Genomic DNA, 26,708 nt, shown 5'->3' with positions numbered 1-26,708 from the left:
TTGTGACTCTGCAGATCCACAGCCTCATGCGGCGTGTGTGTGTTTGGATGATGTTTGGAAGGTGCACCATCGGTCCGGGTGCCGTGTCTGTGAAAGAGGTCCTTGGCTCGGATCTGTACAACTCATACTTACCTGGCAAGGGAGATACCATGATCAAGAAGGTGGTTCACCCAGGGCGAGGCTCAACCATTGCACTCCGGTTGTGCTGACCTCTGCGAATTCCCCAAATGTGGGAATCTCGATTACATAATTTCTGGTAGTGGGGGACTGCGTTCGCGCTCTCCCCTGATAAATTGTTGAAAGAAAACTAAACGCTTACTGAGGTTAGAAACCAAGTGAGAAATTGGTGAATTCTCCATTGACTCGTGTAGAGACGGATGTCCTTTTGAACACAAAACGGTCGTCTTATCTTTTGATAGAATGCAGCTCCAAGTTACTTCCTCGCATTGGACTCTGTGACACCGTGAGCGGGACTGACGCTGCAGAGGATCACTCCTTCAACTCCGACACTTTTCCGGTCATCGCTTCTCGGCCTTTTGGCTAAGATCAAGTGTAGTATCTGTTCTTATCAGTTTAATATCTGATACGTCCCCTACCCGGGGACCATATATTAAATTGCTTTTTGGAGCAGGGAGATGGAATAGGGGCTTGCTCCGTCCACTCCACGCATCGACCCGGTATTGCAGTACCTCCAGGAACGGTGCACCCCCCTCTCTCTATGTTTAATATGAAAAAGAGGCTTAACTGAGTAGGTAGGCCGGTCTAGCAGCACTGACGAGTTTAGATCCATTTCAAGGTTGTTCAAGCACCCTTGAAAATGAGCAAATTATCTTTGTTTCCTATGAATTATTTTATACAACTTTAATTATTTTGCGAGCCTGATCCTAGAATTGCCCATGACTGCCAATGTACAATTGAGTAGCTATGTCAGCACTGTAGTGAGGTTGCACACTCTAGAAATCTGTGCTCATATACAGCAATCCTTTGTAATCCTTATTCATAGAGCAGGAAGCTGCATGCAAAGTTGTGACTCTGCAGATCCACAGCCTCATGCGGCGTGTGTGTGTTTGGATGATGTTTGGAAGGTGCACCATCGGTCCGGGTGCCGTGTCTGTGAAAGACGTCCTTGGCTCGGATCTGTACAACTCATACTTACCTGGCAAGGGAGATACCATGATCAAGAAGGTGGTTCACCCAGGGCGAGGCTCAACCATTGCACTCCGGTTGTGCTGACCTCTGCGAATTCCCCAAATGCGGGAATCTCGATTGCATAATTTCTGGTAGTGGGGGACTTGTTCGCGCTCTCCCCTGATAAATTGTTGAAAGAAAACTAAACGCTTACTGAGGTGAGAAATTGGTGAATTCTCCATTGACTCGTGTAGAGACGGATGTCCTTTTGAACACAAAACGGTCGTCTTATCTTTTGATAGAATGCAGCTCCAAGTTACTTCCTCGCATTGGACTCTGTGACACCGTGAGCGGGACTGACGCTGCAGAGGATCACTCCTTCAACTCCGACACTTTTCCGGTCATCGCTTCTCGGCCTTTTGGCTAAGATCAAGTGTAGTATCTGTTCTTATCAGTTTAATATCTGATACGTCCCCTACCCGGGGACCATATATTAAATTGCTTTTTGGACCAGGGAGATGGAATAGGGGCTTGCTCCGTCCACTCCACGCATCGACCCGGTATTGCAGTACCTCCAGGAACGGTGCACCCCCCTCTCTCTATGTTTAATATGAAAAAGAGGCTTAACTGAGTAGGTAGGCCGGTCTAGCAGCACTGACGAGTTTAGATCCATTTCAAGGTTGTTCAAGCACCCTTGAAAATGAGCAAGTTATCTTTGTTTCCTATGAATTATTTGATACAACTTTGGCCAGGGGGATTGAGTCACAGCAGATGGCAGGTTGCCTGTCTCAAGGAGAGCAGACATGCCCCCTGCTGGATCTTCATCAGTATCTCTAATCACCTGCGTCGAATAGGGGGGAAAGTGCAGCGTGACACGGTGTGAGATTTGCACCTTGGGGCGGCACACAAAGAGGGAGATTGTGGGGGCATAAGAGGTTTGGCATGAAGGACATTCCACAGCGGGGCTTGTCATAGAGATGAGTCCACAGGGTGTGTCTGAGAGGCTCTCGGTTGTCCTGCTATGGGTCACACGAGGGGATTGATCGCTCTTTTCATGCTTCATGCAAGGGTGCTGCCCACTGCCCTCCGGACCGCACCGCGGCCAAGGGGTCATTCTTCCCACGGGGGAGTAAAAGGGAAGCAGCACCTGTCTGCCTGTGTACTTGCAGCATTTCCACATTTTGACCCTTGCTCCTCTGGAACACCCGAGTAGGACGTTAGTCCTGTGGCTGGAAAGCCTGGAGCTCTTTGCCGCATTTCACAAAATCTAAAAACATGACAAGAAAAAGTTGGCGCCTTGCTCTTGCTGCGCGGTGTAGGGGAATGGGTGTGGCCTGGGATTCCTTTCACCATGTCGGGGCTCACCATGAAGGGGGTGACTGGGACCACTGTTGTGTTCGTCTGCTGTTGGTGAGCGGGGCGTACTTACTCGGCTTTCTCTTCATCACGTACAAGTCTTTCGCCTTTTACTAAAGACTTCCGTGGAGAGGAACACCCACGAGTTAGATCTATTTTTGGCAGGGTTTGCCGTTTGGCAGAGTCTCATTGTGTTTGTGAAAAGACAAGCGGGCGGCCTTCCTCAGTAAGACGTGTTTTTCAGTGTCCGTTTTACTTTTGCCAACAAGGATGTTGAATCCATGAAGATGTCGAGGCTGGACTTCTCCAGAAAATTGATTCAAGGTACGTTGAAATTTAAGCCAGAAGACTTAAACTGCATTTTAACATTGCCATATAACAAGGGATTTGATTTAAGCTTTCAAACTGCTGTGTTGCTCAGAGAATTTTGGATAAGATTTGAAAATGTAAAACCCCAATTTGCTGTGTTCAATGTGGAGAAACTGACTGACAATACGTTGAAAACCGTTATTGTCAGAATGTTCAATGAAACAGTGAATGCAGATGACATTTGTTTGTGGCTGGGGAGATATTGCACTGTTAAAGGCCAGGCTACGAAAGTGAGAGATGAGGACGGCATCTGGAATTGCGCTTGGAGGGTCCCCATCCAACAATGGCAGGACCCCCAAGGCTTCCAGGGCTTGAAACATCTGCCGTCTATGGTAGTTCTGGGAGAGAACAGGGGCTATATCCATTACCAGGGCCAACCCAAACTCTGCCGCAAGTGTGGTGAGCATGGGCACCTGGTTGAAGCATGTCAGCAGATCGTATGTGGAAAATGCAGAGAAATTGGACCCACTTTTGAAGAGTGCACCAATGGCAGACGATGCAATCTTTGTGGGGAAACAAACCACCTGTTCAGAGATTGCCCAAAGTCATTTGCCAACAAATTGAAGGCTGCAAAAGTCACAGAAAAGAGAAAAGATGGCGGACAGACAGAACAGTTAGGAGAGCAAATTGAAGTTGCTGGGCAGGAAAATTCAAATCTCCCTCCAAATCCTGTGATTGGAAGAGAGGGAACAGGTGAGGAGGGAGTGAGGGAGGGGCCTGCATTTACCCCTCCAATGGAGAGTACTCCAGAGGATGGGGTGGTGCAGGCAGAAGGCGGAGCTAGTAAGGAAGACCAACCACAGGATGATAGTGAAGATGCCTCCCTCCCCAATGCCCAGCAAACTAAGAGGCCTTTGTCTGAATTGTCCTCGGATTCTCCCATTGTGTTGGAGAAGAAGGGAAGAGTTGCGGCTCACTCAGACAGTTCATCTGTGGAGGAGCCCAGAGTCTTCCCTTCCGATTCACCCAATGAGGTTTCTTTTTTAACAATTGCTCTGCAATCGACCCCCAGGGACTCCAAATTAAATGCAACATTGCAGCAGAGGCCAACCCCCAGAGTCCCAAAGGGGAACAGAGCTCAAACCCTTCATTTTTCACCCGCAGAGATGAAGGAAGAGCTCTGTTCACAAGAAATTACCTAACTGTTTTTTAAATGTGTTTTTAACACCCTCTGAGTCTTTTAAAATGTCTTACCTGTTGTTTTTAACCATACTCATGACACTGACCTTCTCTACCATTAATGTGAGAAGTGTGAAGTCGAGAGTTAGAGCCCAGAGTGTTTTACCCTTTTTAAGTTCCTTTAAGTCAGATGTGTTTTTATTGCAGGAATGCAGCCTACCGTTTTTAAAACATTACAGACAGTGGGAGGAGATGTGGCCAAAAATGTCAATATGGAGTGGATCCAATCAAAACAAAAATGACGGAGTGGCCATTTTAATCAAAAACCCTCAAGCTCTGGTGAAGGGCAGCACTGTGGTGAGAGACAGTCGGGCACTTTTAGCACATTTGGCTTTTATGGGACAGGATTTCAACCTTTTAAATATTTACGGTTTTAACGACAAGAACGACAGGTATGACCTTTTAGAAGACTTGCAGTCCCACATGCTAGGTAGGGCACCTTTAGTTGTAGGGGGGGATTTTAACTGTATTCTAAGTAGGGAGGATAGGAGGAGAGCAGGGGAAGATTTTAAAGTAGACAAAACATCGGTTTTATTGCAGGGCATTTGTAGAGATTTTAAACTTCAGGACTGTTTTAAAATCATGCATCCCAGAGAGGAGGGCTTCACCTGGTTCGGTGGTGATGGCACCAGAGCCTCTCCCATAGATTATGTTTTTACACGGGACTGCCCACCCACCGATGCTAGATTAACTCCTGTTTTCTTCTCCGATCACCTTATGCTCTCTTGCACCCTTTCACTCTCTTCGGGCGTGACATCAGGAAGTGGTCTGTGGAAACTCAACTGCTCCCTTTTAGAAGATAGGGAGTTAGTTAGGCAGTTCAGGGAGCGGTACAAAGAGTGGCAGACCCTTCAAGACTTCTACGAAACACGTGCACACTGGTGGGAAATGGTGAAGGGAAAGACGCAGACTTTCTTTAGGCAGGCAGGTAAGAAACGAAAGAACAGGGAATACAGACGCATGATGGGACTGCAGAAACGACTACAACGTTATTTTAACCTAAACCAGATTGGCATGGATTTTAATGATGAAATTAAGCAAGTTAAAAAAGAGATGTCAGTTTTATCAGAAATTAAAAGCAAAGGTGTCATTTTAAGGAGCAGAGAACGGGAAATAGAGGAGGGTGAAAAGTGCACACGGTATTTTTTCAGGAAAATTATGAATAAAGGGGGGGGGGGGCATTACAAAGCTGAAAAAAGAAGATGGTGCACAACTGAAACAATGGGCGATATTAAAGAAACAATTGAAACATTTTATTCAAACCTGTACAAAGAAAAACCTGTAAAAATGGACATCATGACCGAAGTTTTAAAATTCATTGTAAAAACAGTAAACAAAAGTGTGCTTTTATCCCAGGATTTTACTTTTTTAGAGTTAAATAAATGTATGACTGGTTTTAAAAAAGGGAAGTCCACCGGACAAGATGGACTTCCCTTGGAGTTTTATTTGACTTTTTGGGACATTTTAGCACCTGATTTGATTACTGTTTTTATGGATTTTGAACGACTTGAGCATGAGGAGTTGCAGATTTTAACTAACCACAGATCACTTGTCTCCGTTGTGCAGGAGCGGGAACCAGTGAGTCCGGTGCGCGGGCTCGCACCCGGCGAGCCCACAACAGTTTGGCGCAACGTCAACCATCCTGCTCTCCCTAACAGACTCCGGGACCTGTCATGGATGGTGGCTCATGAGATCCTTCCGGTCAGGTCCGTCATGCACTCCCGGGGCATGTCAACGCACTCAACCTGCCCCCGACCTGGTTGTGGCGCGCCTGAGTCGGTGAGGCATCTGCTCTGGGAGTGCAGTGCTGCTGTAGACCAGTGGGCAACGGCCGGCTCCTTGCAATTCCCGTACTTACCAGCAAGGGAGGTCCTCACAGCACAACTAGTGCTATATGGGGTGAGCCAGCAAAAAATACCATCCAAAGACTTTGCAAAACAGTGGCTCACCCTAGCCGCCATCAAAGACGCCACATGGACCTCCAGAAACTTGCTGGTAAGAAAGCACATGCAGATCCCCCCCGTGGCTGTGATCCGAATGGCCGCACCAACGGTCAAAACGGCCGTAGCTGCAGGCAGCAGGCCTAGGACACAGCCACAAAGAAGAATCGCCTCTGTGCCCATTCGGATGAAGGAGCCGGAGCCACACAGCAAAAGGTCACAGCAGCAGCGGCCTGGCTCTCTGGGTGACGCAGGTGGGAAGGAGCATCAGGGAGAGGATCTCCTCTGACCACCACGACAGCATCCCGAGAGACCAAATGTTTGGGGGAGCAGAATGAGTTACCCTTGGTAGGGACTCACTGCGCTCCTGCACAAAGATAGAATTGAAAAAAAAAACCCTTTTTAACGGATGCACTCCTTTTTATGGACTTTTAATGGACACTCAATCACATAAACACCTGACATATGTTTTACAAATGAACAGCTATTTAACCTGTATTACCATTTTAGAACAATTGGTTTTATTGTTTTAAATATGGTTTTACATACTGCACATATTTATTGTAATTCATTGTATATACTATGTCCACATGTGAATATTTTATCTAAAATGTAAATCATTGTTTGAAATAATTTGAACGAGTGTCAATAAAACTTTTTCGAAAAAAAAAAAAAAAATCTGTTCTTATCAGTTTAATATCTGATACGTCCCCTACCCGGGGACCATATATTAAATTGCTTTTTGGAGCAGGGAGATGGAATAGGGGCTTGCTCCGTCCACTCCATGCATCGACCCGGTATTGCAGTACCTCCAGGAACGGTGCACTCCCCTCTCTCTATGTTTAATATGAAAAAGAGACTTAACTGAGTAGGTAGGCCGGTCTAGCAGCACTGACGAGTTTAGATCCATTTCAAGGTTGTTCAAGCACCCTTGAAAATGAGCAAATTATCTTGACTCATGACTGCCAATGTACAATTGAGTAGCTATGTCAGCACTGTAGTGAGGTTGCACACTCTAGAAATCTGTGCTCATATACAGCAATCCTTTGTAATCCTTATTCATAGAGCAGGAAGCTGCATGCAAAGTTGTGACTCTGCAGATCCACAGCCTCATGCGGCGTGTGTGTGTTTGGATGATGTTTGGAAGGTGCACCATCGGTCCGGGTGCCGTGTCTGTGAAAGACGTCCTTGGCTCGGATCTGTACAACTCATACTTACCTGGCAAGGGAGATACCATGATCAAGAAGGTGGTTCACCCAGGGCGAGGCTCAACCATTGCACTCCGGTTGTGCTGACCTCTGCGAATTCCCCAAATGTGGGAATCTCGATTACATAATTTCTGGTAGTGGGGGACTGCGTTTGCGCTCTCCCCTGATAAATTGTTGAAAGAAAACTAAACGCTTACTGAGGTTAGAAACCAAGTGAGAAATTGGTGAATTCTCCATTGACTCGTGTAGAGACGGATGTCCTTTTGAACACAAAACGGTCGTCTTATCTTTTGATAGAATGCAGCTCCAAGTTACTTCCTCGCATTGGACTCTGTGACACCGTGAGCGGGACTGACGCTGCAGAGGATCACTCCTTCAACTCCGACACTTTTCCGGTCATCGCTTCTCGGCCTTTTGGCTAAGATCAAGTGTAGTATCTGTTCTTATCAGTTTAATATCTGATACGTCCCCTACCCGGGGACCATATATTAAATTGCTTTTTGGAGCAGGGAGATGGAATAGGGGCTTGCTCCGTCCACTCCACGCATCGACCCGGTATTGCAGTACCTCCAGGAACGGTGCACCCCCCTCTCTCTATGTTTAATATGAAAAAGAGGCTTAACTGAGTAGGTAGGCCGGTCTAGCAGCACTGACGAGTTTAGATCCATTTCAAGGTTGTTCAAGCACCCTTGAAAATGAGCAAATTATCTTTGTTTCCTATGAATTATTTTATACAACTTTAATTATTTTGCGAGCCTGATCCTAGAATTGCCCATGACTGCCAATGTACAATTGAGTAGCTATGTCAGCACTGTAGTGAGGTTGCACACTCTAGAAATCTGTGCTCATATACAGCAATCCTTTGTAATCCTTATTCATAGAGCAGGAAGCTGCATGCAAAGTTGTGACTCTGCAGATCCACAGCCTCATGCGGCGTGTGTGTGTTTGGATGATGTTTGGAAGGTGCACCATCGGTCCGGGTGCCGTGTCTGTGAAAGACGTCCTTGGCTCGGATCTGTACAACTCATACTTACCTGGCAAGGGAGATACCATGATCAAGAAGGTGGTTCACCCAGGGCGAGGCTCAACCATTGCACTCCGGTTGTGCTGACCTCTGCGAATTCCCCAAATGCGGGAATCTCGATTGCATAATTTCTGGTAGTGGGGGACTTGTTCGCGCTCTCCCCTGATAAATTGTTGAAAGAAAACTAAACGCTTACTGAGGTGAGAAATTGGTGAATTCTCCATTGACTCGTGTAGAGACGGATGTCCTTTTGAACACAAAACGGTCGTCTTATCTTTTGATAGAATGCAGCTCCAAGTTACTTCCTCGCATTGGACTCTGTGACACCGTGAGCGGGACTGACGCTGCAGAGGATCACTCCTTCAACTCCGACACTTTTCCGGTCATCGCTTCTCGGCCTTTTGGCTAAGATCAAGTGTAGTATCTGTTCTTATCAGTTTAATATCTGATACGTCCCCTACCCGGGGACCATATATTAAATTGCTTTTTGGAGCAGGGAGATGGAATAGGGGCTTGCTCCGTCCACTCCACGCATCGACCCGGTATTGCAGTACCTCCAGGAACGGTGCACCCCCCTCTCTCTATGTTTAATATGAAAAAGAGGCTTAACTGAGTAGGTAGGCCGGTCTAGCAGCACTGACGAGTTTAGATCCATTTCAAGGTTGTTCAAGCACCCTTGAAAATGAGCAAGTTATCTTTGTTTCCTATGAATTATTTGATACAACTTTGGCCAGGGGGATTGAGTCACAGCAGATGGCAGGTTGCCTGTCTCAAGGAGAGCAGACATGCCCCCTGCTGGATCTTCATCAGTATCTCTAATCACCTGCGTCGAATAGGGGGGAAAGTGCAGCGTGACACGGTGTGAGATTTGCACCTTGGGGCGGCACACAAAGAGGGAGATTGTGGGGGCATAAGAGGTTTGGCATGAAGGACATTCCACAGCGGGGCTTGTCATAGAGATGAGTCCACAGGGTGTGTCTGAGAGGCTCTCGGTTGTCCTGCTATGGGTCACACGAGGGGATTGATCGCTCTTTTCATGCTTCATGCAAGGGTGCTGCCCACTGCCCTCCGGACCGCACCGCGGCCAAGGGGTCATTCTTCCCACGGGGGAGTAAAAGGGAAGCAGCACCTGTCTGCCTGTGTACTTGCAGCATTTCCACATTTTGACCCTTGCTCCTCTGGAACACCCGAGTAGGACGTTAGTCCTGTGGCTGGAAAGCCTGGAGCTCTTTGCCGCATTTCACAAAATCTAAAAACATGACAAGAAAAAGTTGGCGCCTTGCTCTTGCTGCGCGGTGTAGGGGAATGGGTGTGGCCTGGGATTCCTTTCACCATGTCGGGGCTCACCATGAAGGGGGTGACTGGGACCACTGTTGTGTTCGTCTGCTGTTGGTGAGCGGGGCGTACTTACTCGGCTTTCTCTTCATCACGTACAAGTCTTTCGCCTTTTACTAAAGACTTCCGTGGAGAGGAACACCCACGAGTTAGATCTATTTTTGGCAGGGTTTGCCGTTTGGCAGAGTCTCATTGTGTTTGTGAAAAGACAAGCGGCCGGCCTTCCTCAGTAAGACGTGTTTTTCAGTGTCCGTTTTACTTTTGCCAACAAGGATGTTGAATCCATGAAGATGTCGAGGCTGGACTTCTCCAGAAAATTGATTCAAGGTACGTTGAAATTTAAGCCAGAAGACTTAAACTGCATTTTAACATTGCCATATAACAAGGGATTTGATTTAAGCTTTCAAACTGCTGTGTTGCTCAGAGAATTTTGGATAAGATTTGAAAATGTAAAACCCCAATTTGCTGTGTTCAATGTGGAGAAACTGACTGACAATACGTTGAAAACCGTTATTGTCAGAATGTTCAATGAAACAGTGAATGCAGATGACATTTGTTTGTGGCTGGGGAGATATTGCACTGTTAAAGGCCAGGCTACGAAAGTGAGAGATGAGGACGGCATCTGGAATTGCGCTTGGAGGGTCCCCATCCAACAATGGCAGGACCCCCAAGGCTTCCAGGGCTTGAAACATCTGCCGTCTATGGTAGTTCTGGGAGAGAACAGGGGCTATATCCATTACCAGGGCCAACCCAAACTCTGCCGCAAGTGTGGTGAGCATGGGCACCTGGTTGAAGCATGTCAGCAGATCGTATGTGGAAAATGCAGAGAAATTGGACCCACTTTTGAAGAGTGCACCAATGGCAGACGATGCAATCTTTGTGGGGAAACAAACCACCTGTTCAGAGATTGCCCAAAGTCATTTGCCAACAAATTGAAGGCTGCAAAAGTCACAGAAAAGAGAAAAGATGGCGGACAGACAGAACAGTTAGGAGAGCAAATTGAAGTTGATGGGCAGGAAAATTCAAATCTCCCTCCAAATCCTGTGATTGGAAGAGAGGGAACAGGTGAGGAGGGAGTGAGGGAGGGGCCTGCATTTACCCCTCCAATGGAGAGTAGTCCAGAGGATGGGGTGGTGCAGGCAGAAGGCGGAGCTAGTAAGGAAGACCAACCACAGGATGATAGTGAAGATGCCTCCCTCCCCAATGCCCAGCAAACTAAGAGGCCTTTGTCTGAATTGTCCTCGGATTCTCCCATTGTGTTGGAGAAGAAGGGAAGAGTTGCGGCTCACTCAGACAGTTCATCTGTGGAGGAGCCCAGAGTCTTCCCTTCCGATTCACCCAATGAGGTTTCTTTTTTAACAATTGCTCTGCAATCGACCCCCAGGGACTCCAAATTAAATGCAACATTGCAGCAGAGGCCAACCCCCAGAGTCCCAAAGGGGAACAGAGCTCAAACCCTTCATTTTTCACCCGCAGAGATGAAGGAAGAGCTCTGTTCACAAGAAATTACCTAACTGTTTTTTAAATGTGTTTTTAACACCCTCTGAGTCTTTTAAAATGTCTTACCTGTTGTTTTTAACCATACTCATGACACTGACCTTCTCTACCATTAATGTGAGAAGTGTGAAGTCGAGAGTTAGAGCCCAGAGTGTTTTACCCTTTTTAAGTTCCTTTAAGTCAGATGTGTTTTTATTGCAGGAATGCAGCCTACCGTTTTTAAAACATTACAGACAGTGGGAGGAGATGTGGCCAAAAATGTCAATATGGAGTGGATCCAATCAAAACAAAAATGACGGAGTGGCCATTTTAATCAAAAACCCTCAAGCTCTGGTGAAGGGCAGCACTGTGGTGAGAGACAGTCGGGCACTTTTAGCACATTTGGCTTTTATGGGACAGGATTTCAACCTTTTAAATATTTACGGTTTTAACGACAAGAACGACAGGTATGACCTTTTAGAAGACTTGCAGTCCCACATGCTAGGTAGGGCACCTTTAGTTGTAGGGGGGGATTTTAACTGTATTCTAAGTAGGGAGGATAGGAGGAGAGCAGGGGAAGATTTTAAAGTAGACAAAACATCGGTTTTATTGCAGGGCATTTGTAGAGATTTTAAACTTCAGGACTGTTTTAAAATCATGCATCCCAGAGAGGAGGGCTTCACCTGGTTCGGTGGTGATGGCACCAGAGCCTCTCGCATAGATTATGTTTTTACACGGGACTGCCCACCCACCGATGCTAGATTAACTCCTGTTTTCTTCTCCGATCACCTTATGCTCTCTTGCACCCTTTCACTCTCTTCGGGCGTGACATCAGGAAGTGGTCTGTGGAAACTCAACTGCTCCCTTTTAGAAGATAGGGAGTTAGTTAGGCAGTTCAGGGAGCGGTACAAAGAGTGGCAGACCCTTCAAGACTTCTACGAAACACGTGCACACTGGTGGGAAATGGTGAAGGGAAAGACGCAGACTTTCTTTAGGCAGGCAGGTAAGAAACGAAAGAACAGGGAATACAGACGCATGATGGGACTGCAGAAACGACTACAACGTTATTTTAACCTAAACCAGATTGGCATGGATTTTAATGAGGAAATTAAGCAAGTTAAAAAAGAGATGTCAGTTTTATCAGAAATTAAAAGCAAAGGTGTCATTTTAAGGAGCAGAGAACGGGAAATAGAGGAGGGTGAAAAGTGCACACGGTATTTTTTCAGGAAAATTATGAATAAAGGGGGGGGGGGGGGGGCATTACAAAGCTGAAAAAAGAAGATGGGTGCACAACTGAAACAATGGGCGATATTAAAGAAACAATTGAAACATTTTATTCAAACCTGTACAAAGAAAAACCTGTAAAAATGGACATCATGACCGAAGTTTTAAAATTCATTGTAAAAACAGTAAACAAAAGTGTGCTTTTATCCCAGGCTTTTACTTTTTTAGAGTTAAATAAATGTATGACTGGTTTTAAAAAAGGGAAGTCCCCTGGACAAGATGGACTTCCCTTGGAGTTTTATTTGACTTTTTGGGACATTTTAGCACCTGATTTGATTACTGTTTTTATGGATTTTGAACGACTTGACCGGCTTCCTGACAGTTTTAGAGTAGGGATAGTGACTCTCCTTTATAAACACAATGACAAGACTGACCTGAAAAACTGGAGACCAATCACGCTTTTAAACTTTGACTGTAAACTTTTTAGCAAACTTTTAGCGACACGTATGTCTATGTTTTTAGAAGACGTGATTCACCCGGATCAAGCCTGTGCCATCCTGGGGAGGAAGATCACTGACAGCCTCGTACTGATCAGAGACACCATCTGTTACGCGAGAGACAGAAACATCCGGCTAGTAGTACTAAATTTAGATTTTGAGAAAGCATTTGATCGGGTCTCGCACCAGTACCTCTTCCAGGTCCTGCGAAAAATGGGGTTCCCGGAAAGATTTATAGCTTGGGTGGGATTGCTGTACCGGTGGGTGGGATTAACTGCGGTGTCCGTCAGGGGTGTCCGTTATCTGCCCTCCTCTACATCATCTGCATAGAACCACTGGCACAGGTCTTGAGAAAGGACCAACGAATCAATGGGGTAGGACTGCCGGGGAGTGGGGGACTGGAAAACAGGTGTAACCTATACATGGACGACGTGAATATTTTATGTACCGACCTTTTATCTGTCAACAGGACCCTGGACTTGACTGACTGGTTTGGACAGGCCTCTGGGTCGAAATTAAATAGAGAAAAGACCCAAGCCCAATTTTATGGACCATGGACGGCGACTGAGACGACAGGACTCCCCCTGACTGTGACCCAGACTGACCAAAAATACTGGGAATTAAATTTGACAGGGAGGGGGAAGGGAAAACAAATTGGCCAGACGTGGTAGGGAAAGTCAGACAAAGACTAGGATACTGGGGACTTAGAGGACTGACCATGGAAGGAAAGGTTTTAATCATCAAAGCAGTGATTTTACCTTTGCTTTTATTGATCAGTTCTGTTTTTATTCCTCCTAGGCATGTGCTTTTAAATCTGGAGCGAGCCATTTTTTACTTTCTGTGGGGATCCAAGTGGGAAAGATTGAAGAGAGAAATTATGAAAAGGCCAAAGGAGAAAGGAGGAAAAGAAGTACCGGATCTGCACCTGTTTTTAGGAAGCACATACACTACAGTACACATGAAAATAGCCATGACCCCATCCAGAAACCCCAAGACAACTGCAATGACACGCTTCTGGATGGGGTCCTACCTCAGAAAACTTAAGATTTTACATGTGGACCTAAGAATACCTGTGTCTTTTAACCTGCCACCAGCCTATGTTTTTATTCAGAAGTTTTTAAGGCATTTTAACCTTGAGCATGAGGAGTTGCAGATTTTAACTAACCACAGATCACTTGTCTCCGTTGTGCAGGAGCGGGAACCAGTGAGTCCGGTGCGCGGGCTCGCACCCGGCGAGCCCACAACAGTTTGGCGCAACGTCAACCATCCTGCTCTCCCTAACAGACTCCGGGACCTGTCATGGATGGTGGCTCATGAGATCCTCCCGGTCAGGTCCGTCATGCACTCCCGGGGCATGTCAACGCACTCAACCTGCCCCCGACCTGGTTGTGGCGCGCCTGAGTCGGTGAGGCATCTGCTCTGGGAGTGCAGTGCTGCTGTAGACCAGTGGGCAACGGCCGGCTCCTTGCAATTCCCGTACTTACCAGCAAGGGAGGTCCTCACAGCACAACTAGTGCTATATGGGGTGAGCCAGCAAAAAATACCATCCAAAGACTTTGCAAAACAGTGGCTCACCCCAGCCGCCATCAAAGACGCCACATGGACCTCCAGAAACTTGCTGGTAAGAAAGCACATGCAGATCCCCCCCGTGGCTGTGATCCGAATGGCCGCAGCAACGGTCAAAACGGCCGTAGCTGCAGGCGGCAGGCCTAGGACACAGCCACAAAGAAGAATCGCCTCTGTGCCCATTCGGATGAAGGAGCCGGAGCCACACAGCAAAAGGTCACAGCAGCAGCGGCCTGGCTCTCTGGGTGAGGCAGGTGGGAAGGAGCATCAGGGAGAGGATCTCCTCTGACCACCACGACAGCATCCCGAGAGACCAAATGTTTGGGGGAGCAGAATGAGTTACCCTTGGTAGGGACTCACTGCGCTCCTGCACAAAGATAGAATTGAAAAAAAAAACCCTTTTTAACGGATGCACTCCTTTTTATGGACTTTTAATGGACACTCAATCACATAAACACCTGACATATGTTTTACAAATGAACAGCTATTTAACCTGTATTACCATTTTAGAACAATTGGTTTTATTGTTTTAAATATGGTTTTACATACTGCACATATTTATTGTAATTCATTGTATATACTATGTCCACATGTGAATATTTTATCTAAAATGTAAATCATTGTTTGAAATAATTTGAACAAGTGTCAATAAAACTTTTTCGAAAAAAAAAAAAAAATCTGTTCTTATCAGTTTAATATCTGATACGTCCCCTACCCGGGGACCATATATTAAATTGCTTTTTGGAGCAGGGAGATGGAATAGGGGCTTGCTCCGCCCACTCCACGCATCGACCCGGTATTGCAGTACCTCCAGGAACGGTGCACCCCCCTCTCTCTATGTTTAATATGAAAAAGAGACTTAACTGAGTAGGTAGGCCGGTCTAGCAGCACTGACGAGTTTAGATCCATTTCAAGGTTGTTCAAGCACCCTTGAAAATGAGCAAATTATCTTTGTTTCCTATGAATTATTTTATACAACTTTAATTATTTTGCGAGCCTGATCCTAGAATTGCCCATGACTGCCAATGTACAATTGAGTAGCTATGTCAGCACTGTAGTGAGGTTGCACACTCTAGAAATCTGTGCTCATATACAGCAATCCTTCGTAATCCTTATTCATAGAGCAGGAAGCTGCATGCAAAGTTGTGACTCTGCAGATCCACAGCCTCATGCGGCGTGTGTGTGTTTGGATGATGTTTGGAAGGTGCACCATCGGTCCGGATGCCGTGTCTGTGAAAGACTTCCTTGGCTCGGATCTGTACAACTCATACTTACCTGGCAAGGGAGATACCATGATCAAGAAGGTGGTTCACCCAGGGCGAGGCTCAACCATTGCACTCCGGTTGTGCTGACCTCTGCGAATTCCCCAAATGTGGGAATCTTGATTGCATAATTTCTGGTAGTGGGGGACTGCGTTCGCGCTCTCCCCTGATAAGTTGTTGAAAGAAAACTAAACGCTTACTGAGGTTAGAAACCAAGTGAGAAATTGGTGAATTCTCCATTGACTCGTGTAGAGACGGATGTCCTTTTGAACACAAAACGGTCGTCTTATCTTTTGATAGAATGCAGCTCCAAGTTACTTCCTCGCATTGGACTCTGTGACACCGTGAGCGGGACTGACGCTGCAGAGGATCACTCCTTCAACTCCGACACTTTTCCGGTCATCGCTTCTCGGCCTTTTGGCTAAGATCAAGTGTAGTATCTGTTCTTATCAGTTTAATATCTGATACGTCCCCTACCCGGGGACCATATATTAAATTGCTTTTTGGAGCAGGGAGATGGAATAGGGGCTTGCTCCGTCCACTCCACGCATCGACCCGGTATTGCAGTACCTCCAGGAACGGTGCACCCCCCTCTCTCTATGTTTAATATGAAAAAGAGACTTAACTGAGTAGGTAGGCCGGTCTAGCAGCACTGACGAGTTTAGATCCATTTCAAGGTTGTTCAAGCACCCTTGAAAATGAGCAAATTATCTTTGTTTCCTATGAATTATTTTATACAACTTTAATTATTTTGCGAGCCTGATCCTAGAATTGCCCATGACTGCCAATGTACAATTGAGTAGCTATGTCAGCACTGTAGTGAGGTTGCACACTCTAGAAATCTGTGCTCATATACAGCAATCCTTTGTAATCCTTATTCATAGAGCAGGAAGCTGCATGCAAAGTTGTGACTCTGCAGATCCACAGCCTCATGCGGCGTGTGTGTGTTTGGATGATGTTTGGAAGGTGCACCATCGGTCCGGGTGCCGTGTCTGTGAAAGACTTCCTTGGCTCGGATCTGTACAACTCATACTTACCTGGCAAGGGAGATACCATGATCAAGAAGGTGGTTCACCCAGGGCGAGGCTCAACCATTGCACTCCGGTTGTGCTGACCTCTGCGAATTCCCCAAATGTGGGAATCTCGATTGCATAATTTCTGGTAGTGGGGGACTGCGTTCGCGCTCTCCCCTGATAAGTTGTTGAAAGAAAACTAAACGCTTACTGAGGTTAGAAACCAAGTGAGAAATTGCTGAATTCTCCATTGACTCGTGTAGAGACGGATGTCCTTTTGAACACAAAACGGTCGTCTTATCTTTTGATAGAATGCAGCTCCAAGTTACTTCCTCGCATTGGACTCTGTGACACCGTGAGCGGGACTGACGCTGCAGAGGATCACTCCTTCAACTCCGACACTTTTCCGGTCATCGCTTCTCGGCCTTTTGGCTAAGATCAAGTGTAGTATCTGTTCTTATCAGTTTAATATCTGATACGTCCCCTACCCGGGGACCATATATTAAATTGCTTTTTGGAGCAGGGAGATGGAATAGGGGCTTGCTCCGTCCACTCCACGCATCGACCCGGTATTGCAGTACCTCCAGGAACGGTGCACCCCCTCTATCTCTATGTTTAATATGAAAAAGAGGCTTAACTGAGTAGGTAGGCCGGTCTAGCAGCACTGACGAGTTTAGATCCATTTCAAGGTTGTTCAAGCACCCTTGAAAATGAGCAAATTATCTTTGTTTCCTATGAATTATTTTATACAACTTTAATTATTTTGCGAGCCTGATCCTAGAATTGCCCATGACTGCCAATGTACAATTGAGTAGCTATGTCAGCACTGTAGTGAGGTTGCACACTCTAGAAATCTGTGCTCATATACAGCAATCCTTTGTAATCCTTATTCATAGAGCAGGAAGCTGCATGCAAAGTTGTGACTCTGCAGATCCACAGCCTCATGCGGCGTGTGTGTGTTTGGATGATGTTTGGAAGGTGCACCATCGGTCCGGGTGCCGTGTCTGTGAAAGACTTCCTTGGCTCGGATCTGTACAACTCATACTTACCTGGCAAGGGAGATACCATGATCAAGAAGGTGGTTCACCCAGGGCGAGGCTCAACCATTGCACTCCGGTTGTGCTGACCTCTGCGAATTCCCCAAATGTGGGAATCTCGATTGCATAATTTCTGGTAGTGGGGGACTGCGTTCGCGCTCTCCCCTGATAAGTTGTTGAAAGAAAACTAAACGCTTACTGAGGTTAGAAACCAAGTGAGAAATTGGTGAATTCTCCATTGACTCGTGTAGAGACGGATGTCCTTTTGAACACAAAACGGTCGTCTTATCTTTTGATAGAATGCAGCTCCAAGTTACTTCCTCGCATTGGACTCTGTGACACCGTGAGCGGGACTGACGCTGCAGAGTATCACTCCTTCAACTCCGACACTTTTCCGGTCATCGCTTCTCGGCCTTTTGGCTAAGATCAAGTGTAGTATCTGTTCTTATCAGTTTAATATCTGATACGTCCCCTACCCGGGGACCATATATTAAATTGCTTTTTGGAGCAGGGAGATGGAATAGGGGCTTGCTTCGTCCACTCCACGCATCGCCCCGGTATTGCAGTACCTCCAGGAACGGTGCACCCCCTCTATCTCTATGTTTAATATGAAAAAGAGGCTTAACTGAGTAGGTAGGCCGGTCTAGCAGCACTGACGAGTTTAGATCCATTTCAAGGTTGTTCAAGCACCCTTGAAAATGAGCAAGCCATCTTTGTTTCCTATGAATTATATGATACAACTTTGGCCAGGGGGATTGAGTCACAGCAGATGGCAGGTTGCCTGTCTCAAGGAGAGCAGACATGCCCCCTGCTGGATCTTCATCAGTATCTCTAATCACCTGCGTCGAATAGGGGGGAAAGTGCAGCGTGACACGGTGTGAGATTTGCACCTTGGGGCGGCACACAAAGAGGGAGATTGTGGGGGCATAAGAGGTTTGGCATGAAGGACATTCCACAGCGGGGCTTGTCATAGAGATGAGTCCACAGGGTGTGTCTGAGAGGCTCTCGGTTGTCCTGCTATGGGTCACACGAGGGGATTGATCGCTCTTTTCATGCTTCATGCAAGGGTGCTGCCCACTGCCCTCCGGACCGCACCGCGGCCAAGGGGTCATTCTTCCCACGGGGGAGTAAAAGGGAAGCAGCACCTGTCTGCCTGTGTACTTGCAGCATTTCCACATTTTGACCCTTGCTCCTCTGGAACACCCGAGTAGGACGTTAGTCCTGTGGCTGGAAAGCCTGGAGCTCTTTGCCGCATTTCACAAAATCTAAAAACATGACAAGAAAAAGTTGGCGCCTTGCTCTTGCTGCGCGGTGTAGGGGAATGGGTGTGGCCTGGGATTCCTTTCACCATGTCGGGGCTCACCGTGAAGGGGGTGACTGGGACCACTGTTGTGTTCGTCTGCTGTTGGTGAGCGGGGCGTACTTACTCGGCTTTCTCTTCATCACGTACAAGTCTTTCGCCTTTTACTAAAGACTTCCGTGGAGAGGAACACCCACGAGTTAGATCTATTTTTGGCAGGCTTTGCCGTTTGGCAGAGTCTCATTGTGTTTGTGAAAAGACAAGCGGGCGGCCTTCCTCAGTAAGACGTGTTTTTCAGTGTCCGTTTTACTTTTGCCAACAAGGATGTTGAATCCATGAAGATGTCGAGGCTGGACTTCTCCAGAAAATTGATTCAAGGTACGTTGAAATTTAAGCCAGAAGACTTAAACTGCATTTTAACATTGCCATATAACAAGGGATTTGATTTAAGCTTTCAAACTGCTGTGTTGCTCAGAGAATTTTGGATAAGATTTGAAAATGTAAAACCCCAATTTGCTGTGTTCAATGTGGAGAAACTGACTGACAATACGTTGAAAACCGTTATTGTCAGAATGTTCAATGAAACAGTGAATGCAGATGACATTTGTTTGTGGCTGGGGAGATATTGCACTGTTAAAGGCCAGGCTACGAAAGTGAGAGATGAGGACGGCATCTGGAATTGCGCTTGGAGGGTCCCCATCCAACAATGGCAGGACCCCCAAGGCTTCCAGGGCTTGAAACATCTGCCGTCTATGGTAGTTCTGGGAGAGAACAGGGGCTATATCCATTACCAGGGCCAACCCAAACTCTGCCGCAAGTGTGGTGAGCATGGGCACCTGGTTGAAGCATGTCAGCAGATCGTATGTGGAAAATGCAGAGAAATTGGACCCACTTTTGAAGAGTGCACCAATGGCAGACGATGCAATCTTTGTGGGGAAACAAACCACCTGTTCAGAGATTGCCCAAAGTCATTTGCCAACAAATTGAAGGCTGCAAAAGTCACAGAAAAGAGAAAAGATGGCGGACAGACAGAACAGTTAGGAGAGCAAATTGAAGTTGCTGGGCAGGAAAATTCAAATCTCCCTCCAAATCCTGTGATTGGAAGAGAGGGAACAGGTGAGGAGGGAGTGAGGGAGGGGCCTGCATTTACCCCTCCAATGGAGAGTACTCCAGAGGATGGGGTGGTGCAGGCAGAAGGCGGAGCTAGTAAGGAAGACCAACCACAGGATGATAGTGAAGATGCCTCCCTCCCCAATGCCCAGCAAACTAAGAGGCCTTTGTCTGAATTGTCCTCGGATTCTCCCATTGTGTTGGAGAAGAAGGGAAGAGTTGCGGCTCACTCAGACAGTTCATCTGTGGAGGAGCCCAGAGTCTTCCCTTCCGATTCACCCAATGAGGTTTCTTTTTTAACAATTGCTCTGCAATCGACCCCCAGGGACTCCAAATTAAATGCAACATTGCAGCAGAGGCCAACCCCCAGAGTCCCAAAGGGGAACAGAGCTCAAACCCTTCATTTTTCACCCGCAGAGATGAAGGAAGAGCTCTGTTCACAAGAAATTACCTAACTGTTTTTTAAATGTGTTTTTAACACCCTCTGAGTCTTTTAAAATGTCTTACCTGTTGTTTTTAACCATACTCATGACACTGACCTTCTCTACCATTAATGTGAGAAGTGTGAAGTCGAGAGTTAGAGCCCAGAGTGTTTTACCCTTTTTAAGTTCCTTTAAGTCAGATGTGTTTTTATTGCAGGAATGCAGCCTACCGTTTTTAAAACATTACAGACAGTGGGAGGAGATGTGGCCAAAAATGTCAATATGGAGTGGATCCAATCAAAACAAAAATGACGGAGTGGCCATTTTAATCAAAAACCCTCAAGCTCTGGTGAAGGGCAGCACTGTGGTGAGAGACAGTCGGGCACTTTTAGCACATTTGGCTTTTATGGGACAGGATTTCAACCTTTTAAATATTTACGGTTTTAACGACAAGAACGACAGGTATGACCTTTTAGAAGACTTGCAGTCCCACATGCTAGGTAGGGCACCTTTAGTTGTAGGGGGGGATTTTAACTGTATTCTAAGTAGGGAGGATAGGAGGAGAGCAGGGGAAGATTTTAAAGTAGACAAAACATCGGTTTTATTGCAGGGCATTTGTAGAGATTTTAAACTTCAGGACTGTTTTAAAATCATGCATCCCAGAGAGGAGGGCTTCACCTGGTTCGGTGGTGATGGCACCAGAGCCTCTCGCATAGATTATGTTTTTACACGGGACTGCCCACCCACCGATGCTAGATTAACTCCTGTTTTCTTCTCCGATCACCTTATGCTCTCTTGCACCCTTTCACTCTCTTCGGGCGTGACATCAGGAAGTGGTCTGTGGAAACTCAACTGCTCCCTTTTAGAAGATAGGGAGTTAGTTAGGCAGTTCAGGGAGCGGTACAAAGAGTGGCAGACCCTTCAAGACTTCTACGAAACACGTGCACACTGGTGGGAAATGGTGAAGGGAAAGACGCAGACTTTCTTTAGGCAGGCAGGTAAGAAACGAAAGAACAGGGAATACAGACGCATGATGGGACTGCAGAAACGACTACAACGTTATTTTAACCTAAACCAGATTGGCATGGATTTTAATGAGGAAATTAAGCAAGTTAAGAGATGTCAGTTTTATCAGAAATTAAAAGCAAAGGTGTCATTTTAAGGAGCAGAGAACGGGAAATAGAGGAGGGTGAAAAGTGCACACGGTATTTTTTCAGGAAAATTATGAATAAAGGGGGGGGGGGGGGCATTACAAAGCTGAAAAAAGAAGATGGGTGCACAACTGAAACAATGGGCGATATTAAAGAAACAATTGAAACATTTTATTCAAACCTGTACAAAGAAAAACCTGTAAAAATGGACATCATGACCGAAGTTTTAAAATTCATTGTAAAAACAGTAAACAAAAGTGTGCTTTTATCCCAGGATTTTACTTTTTTAGAGTTAAATAAACGTATGACTGGTTTTAAAAAAGGGAAGTCCCCTGGACAAGATGGACTTCCCTTGGAGTTTTATTTGACTTTTTGGGACATTTTAGCACCTGATTTGATTACTGTTTTTATGGATTTTGAACGACTTGAGCATGAGGAGTTGCAGATTTTAACTAACCACAGATCACTTGTCTCTGTTGTGCAGGAGCGGGAACCAGTGAGTCCGGTGCGCGGGCTCGCACTCGGCGAGCCCACAACAGTTTGGCGCAACGTCAACCATCCTGCTCTCCCTAACAGACTCCGGGACCTGTCATGGATGGTGGCTCATGAGATCCTCCCGGTCAGGTCCGTCATGCACTCCCGGGGCATGTCAACGCACTCAACCTGCCCCCGACCTGGTTGTGGCGCGCCTGAGTCGGTGAGGCATCTGCTCTGGGAGTGCAGTGCTGCTGTAGACCAGTGGGCAACGGCCGGCTCCTTGCAATTCCCGTACTTACCAGCAAGGGAGGTCCTCACAGAACAACTAGTGCTATATGGAGTGAGCCAGCAAAAAATACCATCAAAAGACTTTGCAAAACAGTGGCTCACCCTAGCCGCCATCAAAGACGCCACATGGACCTCCAGAAACTTGCTGGTAAGAAAGCACATGCAGATCCCCCCCGTGGCTGTGATCCGAATGGCCGCAGCAACGGTCAAAACGGCCGTAGCTGCAGGCGGCAGGCCTAGGACACAGCCACAAAGAAGAATCGCCTCTGTGCCCATTCGGATGAAGGAGCCGGAGCCACACAGCAAAAGGTCACAGCAGCAGCGGCCTGGCTCTCCGGGTGAGGCAGGTGGGAAGGAGCATCAGGGCGAGGATCTCCTCTGACCACCACGACAGCATCCCGAGAGACCAAATGTTTGGGGGAGCAGAATGAGTTATCCTTGGTAGGGACTCACTGCGCTCCTGCACAAAGATGGAATTGAAAAAAAAAAGCCCTTTTTAACGGATGCACTCCTTTTTATGGACTTTTAATGGACACTCAATCACATAAACACCTGACATATGTTTTACAAATGAACAGCTATTTAACCTGTATTACCATTTTAGAACAATTGGTTTTATTGTTTTAAATATGGTTTTACATACTGCACATATTTATTGTAATTCATTGTATATACTATGTCCACGTGAATATTTTTTCTAAACTGTAAATCATTGTTTGAAATAATCTGAACGAGTGTCAATAAAAACTTTTTCGAAAAAAATCTGTTCTTATCAGTTTAATATCTGATACGTCCCCTACCCGGGGACCATATATTAAATTGCTTTTTGGAGCAGGGAGATGGAATAGGGGCTTGCTCCGTCCACTCCACGCATCGACCCGGTATTGCAGTACCTCCAGGAACGGTGCACCCCCCTCTCTCTATGTTTAATATGAAAAAGAGGCTTAACTGAGTAGGTAGGCCGGTCTAGCAGCACTGACGAGTTTAGATCCATTTCAAGGTTGTTCAAGCACCCTTGAAAATGAGCAAATTATTTTGACTCATGACTGCCAATGTACAATTGAGTAGCTATGTCAGCACTGTAGTGAGGTTGCACACTCTAGAAATCTGTGCTCATATACAGCAATCCTTTGTAATCCTTATTCATAGAGCAGGAAGCTGCATGCAAAGTTGTGACTCTGCAGATCCACAGCCTCATGCGGCGTGTGTGTGTTTGGATGATGTTTGGAAGGTGCACCATCGGTCCGGGTGCCGTGTCTGTGAAAGACGTCCTTGGCTCGGATCTGTACAACTCATACTTACCTGGCAAGGGAGATACCATGATCAAGAAGGTGGTTCACCCAGGGCGAGGCTCAACCATTGCACTCCGGTTGTGCTGACCTCTGCGAATTCCCCAAATGTGGGAATCTCGATTGCATAATTTCTGGTAGTGGGGGACTGCGTTCGCGCTCTCCCCTGATAAGTTGTTGAAAGAAAACTAAACGCTTACTGAGGTGAGAAATTGGTGAATTCTCCATTGACTCGTGTAGAGACGGATGTCCTTTTGAACACAAAACGGTCGTCTTATCTTTTGATAGAATGCAGCTCCAAGTTACTTCCTCGCATTGGACTCTGTGACACCGTGAGCGGGACTGACGCTGCAGAGGATCACTCCTTCAACTCCGACACTTTTCCGGTCATCGCTTCTCGGCCTTTTGGCTAAGATCAAGTGTAGTATCTGTTCTTATCAGTTTAATATCTGATACGTCCCCTACCCGGGGACCATATATTAAATTGCTTTTTGGAGCAGGGAGATGGAATAGGGGCTTGCTCCGTCCACTCCACGCATCGACCCGGTATTGCAGTACCTCCAGGAACGGTGCACCCCCCTCTCTCTATGTTTAATATGAAAAAGAGGCTTAACTGAGTAGGTAGGCCGGTCTAGCAGCACTGACGAGTTTAGATCCATTTCAAGGTTGTTCAAGCACCCTTGAAAATGAGCAAGTTATCTTTGTTTCCTATGAATTATTTGATACAACTTTGGCCAGGGGGATTGAGTCACAGCAGATGGCAGGTTGCCTGTCTCAAGGAGAGCAGACATGCCCCCTGCTGGATCTTCATCAGTATCTCTAATCACCCGCGTCGAATAGGGGGGAAAGTGCAGCGTGACACGGTGTGAGATTTGCACCTTGGGGCGGCACACAAAGAGGGAGATTGTGGGGGCATAAGAGGTTTGGCATGAAGGACATTCCACAGCGGGGCTTGTCATAGAGATGAGTCCACAGGGTGTGTCTGAGAGGCTCTCGGTTGTCCTGCTATGGGTCACACGAGGGGATTGATCGCTCTTTTCATGCTTCATGCAAGGGTGCTGCCCACTGCCCTCCGGACCGCACCGCGGCCAAGGGGTCATTCTTCCCACGGGGGAGTAAAAGGGAAGCAGCACCTGTCTGCCTGTGTACTTGCAGCATTTCCACATTTTGACCCTTGCTCCTCTGGAACACCCGAGTAGGACGTTAGTCCTGTGGCTGGAAAGCCTGGAGCTCTTTGCCGCATTTCACAAAATCTAAAAACATGACAAGAAAAAGTTGGCGCCTTGCTCTTGCTGCGCGGTGTAGGGGAATGGGTGTGGCCTGGGATTCCTTTCACCATGTCGGGGCTCACCGTGAAGGGGGTGACTGGGACCACTGTTGTGTTCGTCTGCTGTTGGTGAGCGGGGCGTACTTACTCGGCTTTCTCTTCATCACGTACAAGTCTTTCGCCTTTTACTAAAGACTTCCGTGGAGAGGAACACCCACGAGTTAGATCTATTTTTGGCAGGCTTTGCCGTTTGGCAGAGTCTCATTGTGTTTGTGAAAAGACAAGCGGGCGGCCTTCCTCAGTAAGATGTGTTTTTCAGTGTCCGTTTTACTTTTGCCAACAAGGATGTTGAATCCATGAAGATGTCGAGGCTGGACTTCTCCAGAAAATTGATTCAAGGTACGTTGAAATTTAAGCCAGAAGACTTAAACTGCATTTTAACATTGCCATATAACAAGGGATTTGATTTAAGCTTTCAAACTGCTGTGTTGCTCAGAGAATTTTGGATAAGATTTGAAAATGTAAAACCCCAATTTGCTGTGTTCAATGTGGAGAAACTGACTGACAATACGTTGAAAACCGTTATTGTCAGAATGTTCAATGAAACAGTGAATGCAGATGACATTTGTTTGTGGCTGGGGAGATATTGCACTGTTAAAGGCCAGGCTACGAAAGTGAGAGATGAGGACGGCATCTGGAATTGCGCTTGGAGGGTCCCCATCCAACAATGGCAGGACCCCCAAGGCTTCCAGGGCTTGAAACATCTGCCGTCTATGGTAGTTCTGGGAGAGAACAGGGGCTATATCCATTAACAGGGCCAACCCAAACTCTGCCGCAAGTGTGGTGAGCATGGGCACCTGGTTGAAGCATGTCAGCAGATCGTATGTGGAAAATGCAGAGAAATTGGACCCACTTTTGAAGAGTGCACCAATGGCAGACGATGCAATCTTTGTGGGGAAACAAACCACCTGTTCAGAGATTGCCCAAAGTCATTTGCCAACAAATTGAAGGCTGCAAAAGTCACAGAAAAGAGAAAAGATGGCGGACAGACAGAACAGTTAGGAGAGCAAATTGAAGTTGCTGGGCAGGAAAATTCAAATCTCCCTCCAAATCCTGTGATTGGAAGAGAGGGAACAGGTGAGGAGGGAGTGAGGGAGGGGCCTGCATTTACCCCTCCAATGGAGAGTAGTCCAGAGGATGGGGTGGTGCAGGCAGAAGGCGGAGCTAGTAAGGAAGACCAACCACAGGATGATAGTGAAGATGCCTCCCTCCCCAATGCCCAGCAAACTAAGAGGCCTTTGTCTGAATTGTCCTCGGATTCTCCCATTGTGTTGGAGAAGAAGGGAAGAGTTGCGGCTCACTCAGACAGTTCATCTGTGGAGGAGCCCAGAGTCTTCCCTTCCGATTCACCCAATGAGGTTTCTTTTTTAACAATTGCTCTGCAATCGACCCCCAGGGACTCCAAATTAAATGCAACATTGCAGCAGAGGCCAACCCCCAGAGTCCCAAAGGGGAACAGAGCTCAAACCCTTCATTTTTCACCCGCAGAGATGAAGGAAGAGCTCTGTTCACAAGAAATTACCTAACTGTTTTTTAAATGTGTTTTTAACACCCTCTGAGTCTTTTAAAATGTCTTACCTGTTGTTTTTAACCATACTCATGACACTGACCTTCTCTACCATTAATGTGAGAAGTGTGAAGTCGAGAGTTAGAGCCCAGAGTGTTTTACCCTTTTTAAGTTCCTTTAAGTCAGATGTGTTTTTATTGCAGGAATGCAGCCTACCGTTTTT

The 26,708-nt window shown here is 46.6% G+C and overlaps 20 non-coding genes and 3 pseudogenes across 20 annotated transcripts; all 23 read left to right on the top strand.

Moving 5' to 3' along the window:
* Positions 1–124: 124 nt before the first annotated feature.
* LOC128381933 (U1 spliceosomal RNA) lies at positions 125–288 on the top strand. The gene has a single exon (XR_008323619.1). It is a non-coding gene; the product is annotated as a U1 spliceosomal RNA (small nuclear RNA).
* Positions 289–520: 232 nt separating this feature from the next.
* Positions 521–711, top strand: LOC128382412 (U2 spliceosomal RNA). Its single transcript, XR_008323741.1, has one exon. It is a non-coding gene; the product is annotated as a U2 spliceosomal RNA (small nuclear RNA).
* A 437-nt stretch (positions 712–1,148) lies between these two features.
* Positions 1,149–1,311, top strand: LOC128382080 (U1 spliceosomal RNA). The gene has a single exon (XR_008323668.1). It is a non-coding gene; the product is annotated as a U1 spliceosomal RNA (small nuclear RNA).
* Positions 1,312–1,531: 220 nt separating this feature from the next.
* On the top strand, positions 1,532–1,722 carry LOC128382564 (U2 spliceosomal RNA). Its single transcript, XR_008323764.1, has one exon. It is a non-coding gene; the product is annotated as a U2 spliceosomal RNA (small nuclear RNA).
* An 831-nt stretch (positions 1,723–2,553) lies between these two features.
* On the top strand, positions 2,554–2,668 carry LOC128383197 (U5 spliceosomal RNA). The gene has a single exon (XR_008323871.1). It is a non-coding gene; the product is annotated as a U5 spliceosomal RNA (small nuclear RNA).
* Positions 2,669–6,622: 3,954 nt separating this feature from the next.
* Positions 6,623–6,803, top strand: LOC128382899 (uncharacterized; annotated as a pseudogene).
* Positions 6,804–7,182: 379 nt separating this feature from the next.
* Positions 7,183–7,346, top strand: LOC128382041 (U1 spliceosomal RNA). Its single transcript, XR_008323660.1, has one exon. It is a non-coding gene; the product is annotated as a U1 spliceosomal RNA (small nuclear RNA).
* A 232-nt stretch (positions 7,347–7,578) lies between these two features.
* On the top strand, positions 7,579–7,769 carry LOC128382406 (U2 spliceosomal RNA). The gene has a single exon (XR_008323740.1). It is a non-coding gene; the product is annotated as a U2 spliceosomal RNA (small nuclear RNA).
* Positions 7,770–8,206: 437 nt separating this feature from the next.
* Positions 8,207–8,369, top strand: LOC128382075 (U1 spliceosomal RNA). Its single transcript, XR_008323667.1, has one exon. It is a non-coding gene; the product is annotated as a U1 spliceosomal RNA (small nuclear RNA).
* Positions 8,370–8,589: 220 nt separating this feature from the next.
* On the top strand, positions 8,590–8,780 carry LOC128382399 (U2 spliceosomal RNA). Its single transcript, XR_008323739.1, has one exon. It is a non-coding gene; the product is annotated as a U2 spliceosomal RNA (small nuclear RNA).
* Positions 8,781–9,611: 831 nt separating this feature from the next.
* LOC128383186 (U5 spliceosomal RNA) lies at positions 9,612–9,726 on the top strand. Its single transcript, XR_008323870.1, has one exon. It is a non-coding gene; the product is annotated as a U5 spliceosomal RNA (small nuclear RNA).
* Positions 9,727–14,952: 5,226 nt separating this feature from the next.
* LOC128382753 (uncharacterized) lies at positions 14,953–15,132 on the top strand (annotated as a pseudogene).
* Positions 15,133–15,569: 437 nt separating this feature from the next.
* On the top strand, positions 15,570–15,733 carry LOC128381838 (U1 spliceosomal RNA). Its single transcript, XR_008323604.1, has one exon. It is a non-coding gene; the product is annotated as a U1 spliceosomal RNA (small nuclear RNA).
* A 232-nt stretch (positions 15,734–15,965) lies between these two features.
* Positions 15,966–16,156, top strand: LOC128382391 (U2 spliceosomal RNA). Its single transcript, XR_008323738.1, has one exon. It is a non-coding gene; the product is annotated as a U2 spliceosomal RNA (small nuclear RNA).
* Positions 16,157–16,593: 437 nt separating this feature from the next.
* On the top strand, positions 16,594–16,757 carry LOC128381679 (U1 spliceosomal RNA). The gene has a single exon (XR_008323571.1). It is a non-coding gene; the product is annotated as a U1 spliceosomal RNA (small nuclear RNA).
* Positions 16,758–16,989: 232 nt separating this feature from the next.
* LOC128382254 (U2 spliceosomal RNA) lies at positions 16,990–17,180 on the top strand. Its single transcript, XR_008323714.1, has one exon. It is a non-coding gene; the product is annotated as a U2 spliceosomal RNA (small nuclear RNA).
* A 438-nt stretch (positions 17,181–17,618) lies between these two features.
* On the top strand, positions 17,619–17,782 carry LOC128381671 (U1 spliceosomal RNA). Its single transcript, XR_008323570.1, has one exon. It is a non-coding gene; the product is annotated as a U1 spliceosomal RNA (small nuclear RNA).
* A 232-nt stretch (positions 17,783–18,014) lies between these two features.
* Positions 18,015–18,205, top strand: LOC128382676 (U2 spliceosomal RNA). The gene has a single exon (XR_008323790.1). It is a non-coding gene; the product is annotated as a U2 spliceosomal RNA (small nuclear RNA).
* Positions 18,206–19,037: 832 nt separating this feature from the next.
* LOC128383393 (U5 spliceosomal RNA) lies at positions 19,038–19,153 on the top strand. Its single transcript, XR_008323904.1, has one exon. It is a non-coding gene; the product is annotated as a U5 spliceosomal RNA (small nuclear RNA).
* A 3,952-nt stretch (positions 19,154–23,105) lies between these two features.
* LOC128383065 (uncharacterized) lies at positions 23,106–23,277 on the top strand (annotated as a pseudogene).
* Positions 23,278–23,656: 379 nt separating this feature from the next.
* Positions 23,657–23,820, top strand: LOC128381657 (U1 spliceosomal RNA). The gene has a single exon (XR_008323567.1). It is a non-coding gene; the product is annotated as a U1 spliceosomal RNA (small nuclear RNA).
* A 220-nt stretch (positions 23,821–24,040) lies between these two features.
* Positions 24,041–24,231, top strand: LOC128382384 (U2 spliceosomal RNA). Its single transcript, XR_008323737.1, has one exon. It is a non-coding gene; the product is annotated as a U2 spliceosomal RNA (small nuclear RNA).
* An 831-nt stretch (positions 24,232–25,062) lies between these two features.
* LOC128383380 (U5 spliceosomal RNA) lies at positions 25,063–25,178 on the top strand. Its single transcript, XR_008323902.1, has one exon. It is a non-coding gene; the product is annotated as a U5 spliceosomal RNA (small nuclear RNA).
* The last annotated feature ends 1,530 nt before the right edge of the window (positions 25,179–26,708 follow it).

This window comes from Scomber japonicus, chromosome 2, assembly GCF_027409825.1.
Source record: "Scomber japonicus isolate fScoJap1 chromosome 2, fScoJap1.pri, whole genome shotgun sequence".
NCBI classification, from domain to species: domain Eukaryota; kingdom Metazoa; phylum Chordata; class Actinopteri; order Scombriformes; family Scombridae; genus Scomber; species Scomber japonicus.
The sequence above is the reverse complement of the archived record's forward strand: the minus strand, read 5'-3'. Positions and strand labels throughout refer to the sequence as shown.